This window comes from Palaemon carinicauda, chromosome 3 (genome assembly GCF_036898095.1).
Source record: "Palaemon carinicauda isolate YSFRI2023 chromosome 3, ASM3689809v2, whole genome shotgun sequence".
In the NCBI taxonomy this organism is placed as follows: Eukaryota; Metazoa; Arthropoda; class Malacostraca; order Decapoda; family Palaemonidae; genus Palaemon; species Palaemon carinicauda.
Genome location: NC_090727.1, coordinates 66,554,124 through 66,569,315, shown reverse-complemented (window position 1 = coordinate 66,569,315; position 15,192 = coordinate 66,554,124). Strand labels below are relative to the sequence as shown.

The 15,192-nt window shown below is 40.2% G+C and overlaps 1 long non-coding RNA gene across 1 annotated transcript in view; it reads left to right on the top strand.

The window, feature by feature from the left end:
• LOC137637688 (uncharacterized) overlaps window positions 1-10,357 on the top strand; it is a 28,018-nt gene extending 17,661 nt beyond the window's left edge. The window contains exons 2-3 of the long non-coding RNA XR_011043758.1: window positions 8,111-8,226; window positions 9,989-10,357. This is a non-coding gene — a long non-coding RNA (uncharacterized lncRNA). The remainder of the gene's footprint in view (window positions 1-8,110; window positions 8,227-9,988) is intronic.
• The last annotated feature ends 4,835 nt before the right edge of the window (window positions 10,358-15,192 follow it).

Genomic DNA, 15,192 nt, shown 5'->3' with positions numbered 1-15,192 from the left:
TCAGTCTTCCGTCACAGAGGCTTAGATCTTTCCAACAATAAAGATCTACAGGACCTCCTTAAGTCTTTTGAGACCACGAAGGAGCGTCGTTTGGTTACACCTGGTTGGAATTTAGACGTGGTACTAAGATTCCTTATGTCAGACAGGTTCGAACCTCTACAATCAGCCTCCCTGAAAGATCTCACCTTTAAGACTCTTTTCCTGATATGCTTAGCCACAGCTAAAAGAGTCAGTGAGATTCATACCTTCAGCAAGAACATCGGATTCTCATCCGAAACGGCTACATGTTCTACAACTTGGTTTTCTAGCCAAACACGAGCTGCCTTCTCGGCCTTGACCAATATCGTTCGATATTCCAAACTTATCGTATGGTTGGAAATGAACTAGAAAGAGTCTTATGTCCTGTAAGAGCTCTTAAGTTCTGTTTAAAACCTTTACGAGGCCCGTCTGAAGCTTTATGGTGTTCAGTTAAGAATCCATCTTTGCCTATGTCAAAGAATGCTTTATCCTATTTTATCAGCCTGTTAATACGAGAAGCTCTTTCCCATCAGAATGAGGAAGACCAAGCTTTGCTGAAGGTAAGGACACACGAAGTTAGAGCTGTCACAACTTCCGTGGCCTTTAAACAAATTAGATCTCTGCAAAGTATGTTCGATGCAACCTATTGGAAAAGCAAATCAGTGTTCGCGTCTTTTTATCTTAAGAATGTCCAGTCTCTTTACGAGAACTGCTACACTCTGGGACCATTCGTAGCAACGAGTGCAGTAGTGGGTGAGGGCTCAACCACTACAATTCCCTAATTCCATAACCTTTTTTAATCTTTCTCTTGAAATGTTTTATTATTGTTTTTGGGTTGTCCTGAAGGCTAAGAAGCCTTTCGCATCCTACTTGATTTGGCGGGTGGTCAAAGTCATTTCTTGAGAAGCGCCTAGATTAAAGGTTTTGATGAGGTCCTTTAGTATGGGTTGCAACCCTTCATACTTCAGCTCCTAGGAGTCGCTCAGCATCCTATGAGGATCGCGAGGCTCGGTAAGGAAGACGTACTTAAAAAGGCAGAGTAATTGTTCAAGTCGACTTCCTTACCAGGTACTTATTTATTTTATGTTTGTTATTTTGAATAACTGCTAAAATGAAATACAAAATACTTAGCTCATAATAATGTCAACATGTAATGCTGGTCTCTACCCACCCCCCTGGGTGTGAATCAGCTATATGATCACCGGCTAAGTTTAATATTGAAAAATGTTATTTTCATTAGTAAAATAAATTTTTGAATATACTTACCCGGTGATCATAAATTAAAGGACCCTCCCTTCCTCCCCAATAGAGACCCAGTGGGCAGAGGAGAAAATTGGGTCTGTGTTGACATGGAGTACTTGAGTACCTGCTCGACAGATGGCGCTGTTGATGTACACCCCCACCTGTATAGCGATCGCTGGCGTATTTTGTCCTTAGGTTTTTCTGTCGGGCAGCAGAGCTGACAGCTATATGATCACCGGGTAAGTATATTCAAAAATTTATTTTACTAATGAAAATAACATTTTTATCAAAACTGGATTTGGTTGTAAGATGTGATAGATTGTCTACTGTTTTGGGATATTTTGTTATAAATTTAAAGAGGCAAGAGGATAATACCAAAGGGACACAAATATGAAAAGAACTGTTGTCTCAATCTTTTTTCTGCGTTATAATATCAGAGGTGACTAACTATGCTTATGCTACTGTTATATGGGTTTATGGTCGTTTTATTAATATTTCTCTTAACATATTCCCTATTTGACCTTTTGAACTAAATTAAGCTTCTAAAAGTTTTATGTTACAGGTCTCAGAAATGTTTATGTAACAGCCATTTCTTAAAGTGTATGGAGTTAATGCCTGATGTATTAGTAGAGAGGGCTTGTGGGGAAAAAGTATAGGATTATAAGGTTCTCTTCATTTACTCACTGGCTACCATGTATGTAACAAGTACTTTAGGAGAATACAATCTACTTATAATGGCACTCAATTAAAGCAAGTGTGGTGTAATAAAGTTCTATATAGTGTTTATGAGGTGACAGAATCATTAAGAAAAGGGAAAGTTACAAGGGTTGAAGACTCCAATCAATGAAGACAATCACCAAGAACCCTAGGCTAGGTTAGGTGGGTGTGGTTAAGACATGATGCATTTTAGCCTTTCACTCTGTTTTCCCCACCCAAAACCTAGTTGTTCCTCAACTGAAATACAAACCACGCTATCTAATATGGGTTATTACTTTCACGTAGCTGAAATGGCAAGCAATTAGAATTTTAACGAGGGTTTACTACCCCCATCGCTAGTTAGCGGGGGGGTAAGGAGGGGTAGCTCATCACACACCTGTGTGATGAGCTCACTTTACTTTTGGCTTGGGTGGTGAGCGGACGTGTCCGCTTTCACCCTCGCTTTTTGACAGCCATTAATTCTTTTTGTCTTTTTACTTACTTTTTCTTATACTTGTAATATATATATATATAAACATTCTTTATGTTTATGTATATATTTTGGTGTATAGAAATGTAGTAAGTTTTCTTTTCAGTGTATGTGCTGTGTGGTAGTGTATGACAACGACACCGGTAGTGCTAGCGCACCACGGTTTCTCGTCATGGGGCGCGGCCTCTCTTGGTCCTTCGGTCGTTTCCTTCGGCTTTCCGTTAATTCGTCCGCCGTGGGGAATCGTCTTTGCTGAACTTTCTTCATTCATCTTTTATTTTTGCTGTTCCTCCTTTCCGAAGGGAAACTTGGATTCTCAGCGAAGGGAATGTGGGAGTTTAGTTTGACTACGTTCTCTCTCTCTACTCAAGGTCATTCACCCCTTTTACTACTACTACGTACTATTAAGGAAACTTCTTTCCCGTTGCAGGCCGAGTTGCTTTCTGTTTTATTTGCCTCAATTATTTGTAATTAGATCTAATTGTATTTTTAACTTTTCAGCTTCTGGGGAACACTTCCCTTCGGGGGTCAGTGGTTCTTACTATTTATGAACATTCAAAAATCAGTTACATGAATATAATTGTTATGATTCTGTTTTCTGTTAAAGTTCTCCGTCCTCCCCCTTCTCCCGTGAATGTCAGTGGAGGAGGAGGGCGCATACTTAATTTTTAATTATTATGTTTTGCTATTCCCTCAGGGTTACTCTTCGTAGTTTGTTAAATAATTATTTAACTTTATTTCCCCAGTTGACTATGCAGTTTTTCTTCGTTTGACTGAAGTGTGCCAACGAAGCAGAGCTGTCCTGTTTATGCCTGGGGAGTCTGCTGTCTCTGCCGTCTCTCTAGGGCATCGTCATGGGCGTTATCCCTTCTCTTAGAAGTTCTCCCGTGACAACTGTCAGCTCTTCACCTCATCTTAGAAAAATAAGGAGGTTCGCCTCCAGGGGTAGGTCACTTTCCTTTCGAAGGAGGTTCCCTTCCCAGGTGTGAGATCTCCCCCCTGCAGAGGGGGAACTAATCATACCTTAATTTTCCTGGTCCTTAGGAGGTTGCTCTTGGTGCTGAGCTACCGCTCTTGTAACCATGCTCAAGGGGCTGAGTGGTTGCAAGGCCAGTCCATGGAACTTCCTGTGACTATGCTCTTGGGGCTGAGCGGTCTCTTCTGTAGCTATGCTCAAGGGGCTGAGCAGTTGCAGGATCAGTTTTGACCCCTCTTCAGGGGATTGCTCCTTATAGGTCAGCTTGCTGACCCTACGGCCCTCAGGGGCACCATCACCAGTGTCTTCAAATCTCTTCTACGAAGTGTTCACCTCTCTCGTTCGCGAGATAGGCCACTCATAGAGACTCCTCTTCGGAGGATTGTTCCTGTTTAGACCAGCTTGCTGTTCAGTCACTAACACTTCGGTGTTTAGTGACAGGGAAACTTCGGTTTCTCGTTACGCTGACCCTCCGGGGTCTCGTAACTTTAGTTACGTTGATCCCTCGGGCTCTCGTAACTTTAGTCACTAACACTTCGGTGTTTAGTGACTAGGAAACTTCTGTTTCCCGTTACGCTCATCCTTCGGGGTCTCGTAACATTAGTTACGCAGAACTCTTGAGCTCTCGTAACTTTAGTCACTCCAACACTTCGGTGTTTAGTGATAGGGAAACTTCGGTTTCTGGTTGTGCTGACCCTTCGGAGTCTCGCAACTCAGGCTACCTTAGGCCTTTAGTCTCTCGTGCCCTTAGTCACTCTGATCCTTTGGGGTCTCGTTCTCCTAGACCTGCTGACCTGACGTCTCCGTTCCTGGCTGCTGACGCGCTGCGGGCGCCCACACCCACGCCCACCGTTATCCAACGGACACCGATCCCTTCGGGGCAAAGGGGCTTTCTCACATTTTGAGTAAGTCCCTCAAGCGCCAGGTATTCCCTCCGCGCCAACGTTCTCCTGCTCGCTCGCGTGCAATTGCCCGCAAGCGCTCGCCTGCTGGTCCTGCTGTTCCTGAGACTGCTATCCAGAGACACCCTGTTCCGGGCACTGCTTGCCAACGTTCCCTGCGCATTGGCGCACATCGTTGAAGTTACTGAGATAGCGCACAGGTGCTCACCAGTGGTTCAGCCTGCAGTGTCTCCAAATCTCTTCTACGAAGGGCCCCTCTCCCGTTCGCGGGAGAGGTCTCTCATAGAGACCACTCCTCGCAGTATCAAGCAGTACTTCCAGTGTGGATCGTCGGCTCTGGACTCTGAAGCAGACCTGCCTGGTCCTCTTCAGGGGATGCCCTCCCTTTTAAGTATACATCCCAGTTCCTGATCGTCCTGTCAGCTGATCCTTCAACCTAGCGCACAAGCACAGAACAGTGTGCTTGCCGGAGGGGGGAAGGTTCCAGAAAGGTCCAGGGACATGCAGTCCTTATCTTTTTACAGGCGACTTCCCCTCCAGAGGGAGTGTCTGACTGCACAACCGTCGGCCGGAAGCCAGGTTTGGGACTCTAATCAGAGCGGTAGCACAGCCTTTCAAGCTGTTCTCTTTGAATGGAGCCACAAATCCTTGGCTGCAACCACTCCCCCAAGGAGGAAAAGAGGAGTTCGGACGAGGTAACTTCTCCGAGGACGTAGCTGTCCCCTCGTAAGTCTTCGAGGCAGGTACTCTCCCTCCTCAGACATTTCTCCTTCACCTTCGGACAAAGTTTTCCCACCCACAGGAGAGTCACGGGAGGTGAGACGTTCCCCAATCACACCATTGATGGAAACCCCATCTCGCGTGATATGTTTTCTCGAATAAAGATAGAGAAGATCCTGCCTCCGTCGTTGTTGGAGTCCTGCATTCCTCCCGGGAGGGAGTCAAGGACTCCAAAGAAATACCGGGAGTCCTCTAGCACCAAATCTTCAGGCTCAGACATTCTTCGTTATGGGAACGAACCTGTTTGAGCCTAAGGACGTGAAGCAGGCGGCTGAGAGGCGTTGGAAGTCACCGAGACTCCCTCCTATATGGGGCTTTGACATTCAAGCCCTATAAACCAGCACCTCAGCAGCCACGGCCTACCAAATCAACGGCAGCCAAGACAGTGGGATCTAAGCCCTTTCCGGTCAAGGACAAGAAAGGCAAAAAGTTCCCCAAGGGAGGGAAGAATCCTAGAAGGGGCAACCAAGGACGCAAACCCTAGGATTGGCTGTTCCCCTGCATGTCTGCCAGCGGCGGGATACCTACAAGGTTGCACAGACAGGTTGCAGCAACTCAGGGCCGTTTCCTGGATGGATTCTGTAAGCAGTCAGGGATATCGCGTCCTGTTCACAACATCTCTACCTCCCCTGAGGACAAATCCGGTGTCATTTAGCACCCTTGCCTTGGGATCAGTAAGGAGGCGAACTCTGTGGGCAGAGGTCCAGATTAAAGAATACTTCGGTCAGCATGGAGACCGCAGACACAGTCAGTCTGGCAGTAAATCGCAAGACTTCTTCCGCAGGGACCTACCAGGCAAAGTGGCGAGTTTCCTGTGATTGGAATCGTGAAGGGGTATCTCTCCACTCGATACCACAATTCCAGCAAGAGCGGAGTTCTTCGTTTATTTGCGGGAAGAATGCGCCTTTCAGTCTTGGCAATGAAAGGCTATTGCTCAGCCTCAAGTCTGGCCTTCAGGCCCAAAAGAGCATACTTTTCTTCCTTGCTGGTACTTTCCCTATTCATAGGAAGATACGATCTTACCTGCCCTCAGTCGGAAGTGAGACCTCCTCCAGGGAAGATGGTTCGAATTCTCAGACCTCTTAGGAGGCCTCCCTACGATCCATTTCGCCAGGCTTCAAATCGCCACCTAACTTGGAAGGGGGTGTTCCTACTAGCTTTGGCCTCGGCCAAGCGAGTCGGTGAACTTCATGGTCTCTCGTATGACATCGCCCATGCAAGGGGATGAGGGGTGGTAACGTTCAGATTCACCTCTGAGTTTGTGGCTAAGACACAGAATCCAGGAGTGCCGGATCCTCGATTCGACTCTTTCTGGATTTTGAGTCTTCGTTCTGTAACAGATGACCCAGACCATCTCCTACTGTGTCCAGTAAGGAGTCTGAGGTTATATCTCAAAGAACGGCTGCATTCGTCCCCAAGTGCAAGCTTTGTTTGTGAGCACTGGGAGAACAAAGAGGAGGGTCACCAAGAATACCATCTCCGCATGGATTCGTAGGGTGATCCATCTGTCCCTGAATCCTGACCCTCCTCCGTCATGTCGCCTTAGAGCGCATGATGTCAGGGTTGTAGCTACATCCCTGACCTTCAAGAAGAACTAATCAGTGACACAGGTTCTACAAGAAGGGGTGTGGAAGCATCAGACGACCTTCACAGCCCACTACCTGCAAGACGTGACACACAGGAGGCTCGATACGTTCTCTATCGGCCCTGTGTTGGCTGCACAACAGCTGGTCTAACCTCAGGCTCCTCAATGGACAGGTAGCAGAGTTTTGAGGGCATTGTTACCCGGTCTTAGTCTGCATGAATAAAAAGATTTGTCTGGCCCTTATTCTTTTCTTCATCCTCTATTTCCTTGGAGAAAGCAGCATCCTGGGTTTTCTGCATGCTGACCTCAAACCACTGCAGGTAAACCATGCTTCCTTGTGTTCCTAGTATTACGTTAATACTGTCTCGTCCCAATACCCTGACGAGGTGGTATTGGGTAAGTCCTAGCCTAAAGTTTTCCATCTAAAGAGCTTCAGGTCAACTTCCTAGGACGAGTCACACATAACCCTTCACACACAGCTTATGTAGGCCGCAGCCCTTGCGTAGCGAGGTGCAGGGACTCTTTATTGTTGAGTACTGACACACTCAGATAATGAGTCCCCGGGCAAAGCCAAAAGCCAGTATGGCTGGGACTTTTCCACCCTTCCTAAGGGTTGAGTCACCTATATTAAATAGCGTGTTTTGTATTTCAGTTACGGAACAAATGACAAATTCGAAGATATTTTGTATTTTTCCTAACAATACAAACCTTAGCTATTTCATCAATCTTGCCCGCCAGCCCTGTCCCCGTGAAGTCCTACCTCTAAGCAAAGTGAGCTCATCACACAGGTGTGTGAGGGGGGGGGGGGGGTAGCAACCCCCCCCCCCCCCCCCCGCTAACTAGCGATGGGGATAGTAAACCCTCGGTAAAATTCTAATGGCTCGTCTTTTTTTGCTACACTAAAGTAATAACCCATGTTGAATAGCTAAGGTTTGTATAGTTAGGAAAAATACAAATTATCTCCGAATTAGTCATATTTCCTAAGATACAATTGTGCTGTGTGGTTTTACTCCTGGTTTTAGTGGATTTATACTTCCCATATGTTAATTGTACAAATGCAATACATTAGATTTTGTTTTATGATATCCCCTCCTGTAAAATACTGCTTCCCCTGTGAATCCACGATAATTGCACCATTCAAGGGGATGAGTAACGTAGCAATTAATAGTTTGAGCCAATAATAATTTACTAATTATAGAAAGTAGGTGATGAGTATTGTTCATTGAAAAATATCTGGCAATAGGTATTCATATTTTCTTAAAAAAAACTAAACTCATGATCGTCTACTCATTAATACCAATCAATAGATCTTTGAAAGGTCCTTCTAGATAATTGTAAAAGCAAGAAATTCATGTTCAATTCCGCAATATAACTATACAAAATGTTGGAAAAGACTGAAATATTTACTTTTTTTTTATCAGGTGTATCTGGAGCAATGAGCTATGAGAGGCAAAGTTGAAGGCTTATAATTTTTCTGCACTTTAATGAAAGCATAGTATATGAAAACCAGCTAGCTGTAGTAACTGGAATTCTAAAGGTAAGGTTAATAAAGAGCATTGTTTGTTAGATTTGAATAGTATTAAAAACTGTTGACTTATTCGTAGATTGAGGTCAAATTGATATTGGATTTAACATTTTTGTGTATTATGATGATTAGAGACTGTCAAAGTTGGTGGATTGAGCAAGATTCAATTAAAATAATTCTATTATTAGCTATTCAAGGCAGATTTTACTTGTAAGAAGATTACACTAGGATTTTCTTGTATCTGTACTGCATTAACAATTGATAGGTTGACTAATTCTAGATTTTGCCAATTGAAGGGAGTTACAAGATATTAGTGCTCTTATTACAAGACTAAAGTAGTATTAGATTATTAATGAATTAAGATGGGATTTTGATTGCCAATAGATTAGTATTGTGTTGGATTTCCAATTTTTGTTCATAAACAAATTCAAATCTTCGTCTTTTAATAGGATTATGATTTCCGCTTGACTGGAACTCGAATGTTGAATATCGGAAACAGGTGTCCTTAATTACCAGCCATCACTCAGAAGCCACTTTTGACTCCACCCACTGGGTTGTACACACTTACGCTCTCTCTCTCTTCCTATGTCCAGAAAACCAATGGTGGATAAAGGCTGGATTATATAATTAAAGGATAAAGTTGGATAGGTTTTATTTTTTTTTTATTTTAGGTAACATTGTTTGAGCTTTAGCAAAAAACATTGTTGTTTTGATAGTATTAAGCATTAGCAAAAAACATTGTTGTTTTGTTAGTATTAAGCATTAGCAAGAAACATTTTGTTAGTAATGTTAAAGACATGTGTCCTGTGAAACCAAGTTGTTAGTTTAACAGTGTTGGATAGGTTAGTCCCTCGATAAAGTATACCCGTAAACCAAAAACCAAAACGTTGAATAATCTTGCCAATGAACTAATTGTGTGTGTGAGAGAGAGAGAGAGAGAGAGAGAGAGAGAGAGAGAGAGAGAGAGAGAGAGAGAGAGAGAGAGAGAATGTTCCATAGACCAAGGCAAGATAAGTAGAATTGGTCAATTCATATGATTGAAGGTTTACCAAAAAAGATCCACTCGTATAAATCATTATAGGATAGCTGGAGTTAGGTTATGGAGGATCCACACATAATATAATGAAAATTTAATCAGTCATTTGTTACAAAAGTGATAAATTTACTTGATAAATTTATGAATACCAGGTCCATTTTTCAAGTGAAAAAACCACATTAATTAATAATTTCCACAGCCTTATTCTTGTATACTAAGCAATATTCTACACATGAAACTTAACGTCTTGGTAAATCCTTTTTTTTTGCTCAATTTATCCATAATTTTTTTATACAAATATTTTATTAGGCTTTGTGTTTTGACTAGGTATCCACTGTGGTGTAAGGTAGAATGTTTCATTAGGAAATGGATTTGTAATCTTTTGAAGAAAATTACAGGGAGTAATCATGAGCATTTTGGGAGCTCCTGTTAGTCAGCGGATTTCCAGATGCCAATCATTAGATTATTGAAGAGAGATATGTCCTCGTTAGGATTTAGGAGGCAATACTTTTCCACCCTAACAAGATATTATTTCGGTTGTAATATCTATTATAAATGGCACGGGCAAGTCTAGTCAGTACTGATTCCCACTTCTGTATTCAATAAATTAGAACATTTTATATATATAGTTTATCATGCAGAACATTTTACTAAAAATAGTCATTTTAAAGTGGACAGTAAGGTGTTTTTATACTAATTACGTATATGTACAATTAACATCTTTTACTGATTTTTCAGACTAGAATCATCAGAAAGGGAAATCATTGATAGCCTCCAGCTCAACACAGAAAATCACACTACGAGTGTGCACTTATGATGAAGATCAACAGCTATCAATCTCGGATTTACTACAGAAAAAAAAAAATTCCAGAAATTTTCAGAGGAAGGCAAAACAATCGACGAATTATATCCATTTCTGATTTCAAAGGGAAGACCAATAGTGTCACTGAAGTGGCTAGCCTATCATCAAATTTTTATGGAGTATTAAAAGACCGTTATGAAAATATCATCTCAGAGCTATAAATATTTTTAAATAATCCACTGATCAGATTTTGGTGGTTATATGTTACGATGGTCACTCGGTTTATTTATTCCTTAAGTTCAATAGCAATCACTAAATGTGTTACAATAGTCATTCCATTTATATACCATAGGTTCAATAACAATCACTGTTACGAAGTTCACTTTACTTAAATCCTATATATTCAATAGCAATCACTAACTAAAGAGGAAATAAATGTTAGAATAACAGTAAATTATATAAACTTTTGCAACAACAATCATACCAGATTAGTCCAAGTTTATCAGCGTCTTTATTTAGTTGTTGGGGCTATTAACTAGAATGAGTTGAAGCAGTAATGCTTTTCCCTCTGAAACTTGAAATGTCAGTACATAAATTTTGAAGCTTTTGTGATAGTTTTATAGATTCTCAACCTCAGAATTTATCTTGAAAATTTTCCAGATCAACATTGATAAGTTTATTTGCCCTAAAACTCTGATTGCAATTTCCTAATAATTATGATTTTTTTTCAGTTGTCCAAAAACTAGTTGAATAGCAAATATACCTATTGATAATGGATTCATATTACCTGTTAGAATAATTAGCCGGAATTATTATAGGTAATATTAAATGGAATGACGTTATATGATGTATTATTGTTTTTGAAAAATGAGGAAATTGGACATTTGGAAACCAATTAAGGTCAACAAATGTAAATGAGGAAGGACTTCATCCTAAGAAATTTACTGCTCGAGTTTAAGTTTTCATTAACTAGTTGCTAAATCAAATGTCAATCTCCTCTAAATCTCTAAGACATTTTCTAGATCGTATCATTTTTTGAATTGTTAAAAAGTACTACAAACAAGTTATCTAAATGTGACTGAGGGGAAATTAATATTAATCATCTTTTTAGGATTATTTCAGATTCATTCCACAATTTGTATATCAAATTACATTAATTGTATGTGAATATAACCTACAAATAATTATTTCAACTTTATGAAGACCTTTTCATCTGTCTTTCGTAACTGTCATCTAAATTCTATTTTGCACAACGTCGAATCTAGGTCTGTGTTCTCTTAGTTTAAGCCTGTGTTCTCTTAGGATCTATGCCAGTATTCTCTTAGATTTTAGGCCTTCACTTAGAGCACTTTAGATCTGTTTTTTCTCGGTTTAGATTCTAGGCCTATGTTCTCTTAGTTTCTAGCCCTGAGTTTTCTTAGATTCTAGCTTTGTTCTCCAAAATTCTAGCCCTGTGTTTACTCTTAAAATCTAGGTCTGTGGTTCCTTAGTTTAGATCCTAGGCCTGTGTTCTCTTATATCCTAGGCCTGTGTTCTCTTATATCCTAGGCCTGTGTTCTCTTATATTCTAGGCCTGTGTCCTCATATATTCTAGGCCTGTGTTCTACTATGTTCTTGGCCTGTGTTCTCTGATATTAGATTCTAAGCATGTACTCTTAAATTAGATTCTAGGCCTATGTTCTTTGAGATTAGATTCTTGGCCTGTTTTTTCTCAGATTAGATTCTAGGCCTGTGTTCTCTTGGATTAGATTCTAGGCCTGTGTTCTCTTGGATTAGATTCTAGGCCTGTGTTCTCTGAGATTAGATTCTAGGCCTGTGTTCTCTTGGATTAGATTCTAGGCCTGTGTTCTCTTGGATTAGATTCAAGGCCTGTGTTCTCTTGGATTAGATTCTAGGCCTGTGTTCTCTGAGATTAGATTCTAGGCTTGTGTTCTATTGGATTAGATTCTAGGCCTGTGTTCTCTTGGATTAGATTCTAGGCTTGTGTTCTCTTGGATTAGATTCTAGGCCTGTGTTCTCTTAAATTTGATTCTAAGCCTGTGTTCTCTTAAATTTGATTCTAAGCCTGTGTTCTCTTAAATTTGATTCTAGGACTGTGTTCTCTTAAATTTGATTCTAGGACTGTGTTCTCTAAGATTTGATTCCAGGCCTGTGTTCTCTTGGATTAGATTCTAGGCCTGTGTTCTCTTAGATTAGATTCTAGGCCTGTGTTCTCTTGGATTAGATTCTAGGCCTGTGTTCTCTTGGATTAGATTCTAGGCCTGTGTTCTCTTGGATTAGATTCTAGGCCTGTGTTCTCTTGGATTAGATTCTAGGCCTGTGTTCTCTTGGATTAGATTCTAGGCCTGTGTTCTCTTGGATTAGATTCTAGGCTTGTGTTCTCTTGGATTAGATTCTAGGCTTGTGATCTCTTGGATTAGATTCTAGGCTTGTGATCTCTTGGATTAGATTCTAGGCCTATGTTCTCTTTGATTAGATTCTAGGCCTGTGTTCTCTTGGATTAGATTCTAGGCTTGTGTTCTCTTGGATTAGATTCTAAGCCTGTGTTCTCTTAAATTTGATTCTAAGCCTGTGTTCTCTTAAATTTGATTCTAAGCCTGTGTTCTCTTAGAATTAGATTTTGAGCCTGCGTTCTCTTAAATTTGATTCTAGGTCTATGTTCTCTTAGACTTAAGGCCTGTGTTCTTTTAAAATAGATTCCAGGACTGTATTCTCCTAAATTAGATTCCAGGCCTGTGTTCTCTCAAATTAGATTCCAAGCCTGTGTTCTCTTTAAGTTTTATTCTAGGCCTGTGTTCTCTTAGTTTTATTTTAGGCATGTGTTCTGTTAAATTAGATTCCAAGCCTATGTTCTCTTTCAGTTTTATTCTAGGCCTGTGTTCTCTTAGTTTTATTCTAGGCCTGTGTTCTGTTAAATTAGATTCTAGGCTTGTGTTCTCTTAAATTAGATTCTAGGCCTGTGTTCTCTTAAATTTGATTCTAGGCCATTGTTTTCTCAAATTAGATTGTAGGCCTGTGTTCTCTTAGATTAGATCATTGGCGTGTGTTCTTTGATTCTAGGCCTATGTTCTCTTATATTCTAGGGCTGTGTTCTCTTATATTCTAGTCCTGTGTTCTTAGATTTCAAGCCTGTATTCTCTTAAATTTGATTATAGGCCTGTGTCCTCTTAAATTCTAGGGCTTTTGTTCTTTTAGATTTTAGTCCTGTGTTCTTTTAGATTCTAAGCCTGTGTTCTCTTAAATTTAATTCTAGGCCTCTGTTCTCTTAAATTTGATTCTAGGCCTGTGTTCTCTTAAATTTGATTCTAGGCCTGTGTTCTGTTAAATTAGATTCTAGGCCTGTGTTCTCTTAAATTAGATTCTAGGCCTGTGTTCTCTTAAATTTGATTCTAGGTCTATGTTCTCTTAGACTTAAGGCCTGTGTGCTTTTAAAATAGATTCCAGGACTGTGTTCTCCTAAATTAGATTCCAGGCCTGTGTTCTCTTAAATTAGATTCCAAGCCTGTGTTCTCTTTAAGTTTTATTCTAGGCCTGTGTTCTCTTAGTTTTATTCTAGGCATGTGTTCTGTTAAATTAGATTCTAGGCTTGTGTTCTCTTAAATTAGATTCTAGGCCTGTGTTCTCTTAAATTTGATTCTAGGCCATTGTTGTCTCAAATTAGATTCTAGGCATGTGTTCTGTTAAATTAGATTCTAGGCCTGTGTTCTCTTAAATTAGATTCTAGGCCTGTGTTCTCTTAAATTTGATTCTAGGTCTATGTTCTCTTAGACTTAAGGCCTGTGTGCTTGTAAAATAGATTCCAGGACTGTGTTCTCCTCAATTAGATTCCAGGCCTGTGTTCTCTTAAATTAGATTCCAAGCCTGTGTTCTCTTTAAGTTTTATTCTAGGCCTGTGTTCTCTTAGTTTTATTCTAGGCATGGGTTCTGTTAAATTAGATTCTAGGCTTGTGTTCTCTTAAATTAGATTCTAGGCCTGTGTTCTCTTAAATTGGATTCTAGGCCATTGTTGTCTTAAATTAGATTCTAGGCATGTGTTCTGTTAAATTAGATTCTAGGCCTGTGTTCTCTTAAATTAGATTCTAGGCCTATGTTCTCTTAAATTAGATTCTAGGTCTATGTTCTCTTAAATTTGATTCTAGGTCTATGTTCTCTTAGACTTAAGGCCTGTGTGCTTTTAAAATAGATTCCAGGACTGTGTTCTCCTAAATTAGATTACAGGCCTGTGTTCTCTTAAATTAGATTCCAAGCCTGTGTTCTCATTAAGTTTTATTGTAGGCCTGTGTTCTCTTAGTTTTATTCTAGGCATGTGTTCTGTTAAATTAGATTCTAGGCTTGTGTTCTCTTAAATTAGATTCTAGGCCTGTGTTCTCTTAAATTTGATTCTAGGCCTGTGTTCTCTTAAATTTGATTCTAGGCCTGTGTTCTGTTAAATTATATTCTAGGCCTGTGTTCTGTTAAATTAGATTCTAGGCCTGTGTTCTCTTAAATTAGATTCTAGGCCTGTGTTCTCTTAAATTTGATTCCATTTCTATGTTCTTTTAGACTTAAGGCCTGTGTGCTTTTGAAATAGATTCCAGGACTGTGTTCTCCTAAATTAGATTCCAGGCCTGTGTCCTCTTAAATTAGATTCCAAGCCTGTGTTCTCTTTAAGTTTTATTCTAGGCATGTGTTCTCTTAGTTTTATTCTAGGCATGTGTTCTGTTAAATTAGATTCTAGGCCTGGTTTTCTTAAATTAGATTCTACGCCTGTGTTCTCTTAAATTTGATTCTAGGCCATTGTTGTCTCAAATTAGATTCTAGGCATGTGTTCTGTTAAATTAGATTCTAGGCCTGTGTTCTCTTAAATTAGATTCTAGGCCTGTGTTCTCTTAAATTTGATTCTAGGTCTATGTTCTCTTAGACTTAAGGCCTGTGTGCTTTTAAAATAGATTCCAGGACTGTGTTCTCCTAAATTAGATTCCAGGCCTGTGTTCTCTCAAATTAGATTCCAAGCCTGTGCTCTCTTTAAGTTTTATTCTAGGCCTGTGTTCTCTTAGTTTTATTCTAGGCATGTGTTCTGTTAAATTAGATTCTAGGCCTGTGTTCTCTTAAATTAGATTCTAGGCCTGTGTTCTCTTAAATTTGATTCTAGGTCATTGTT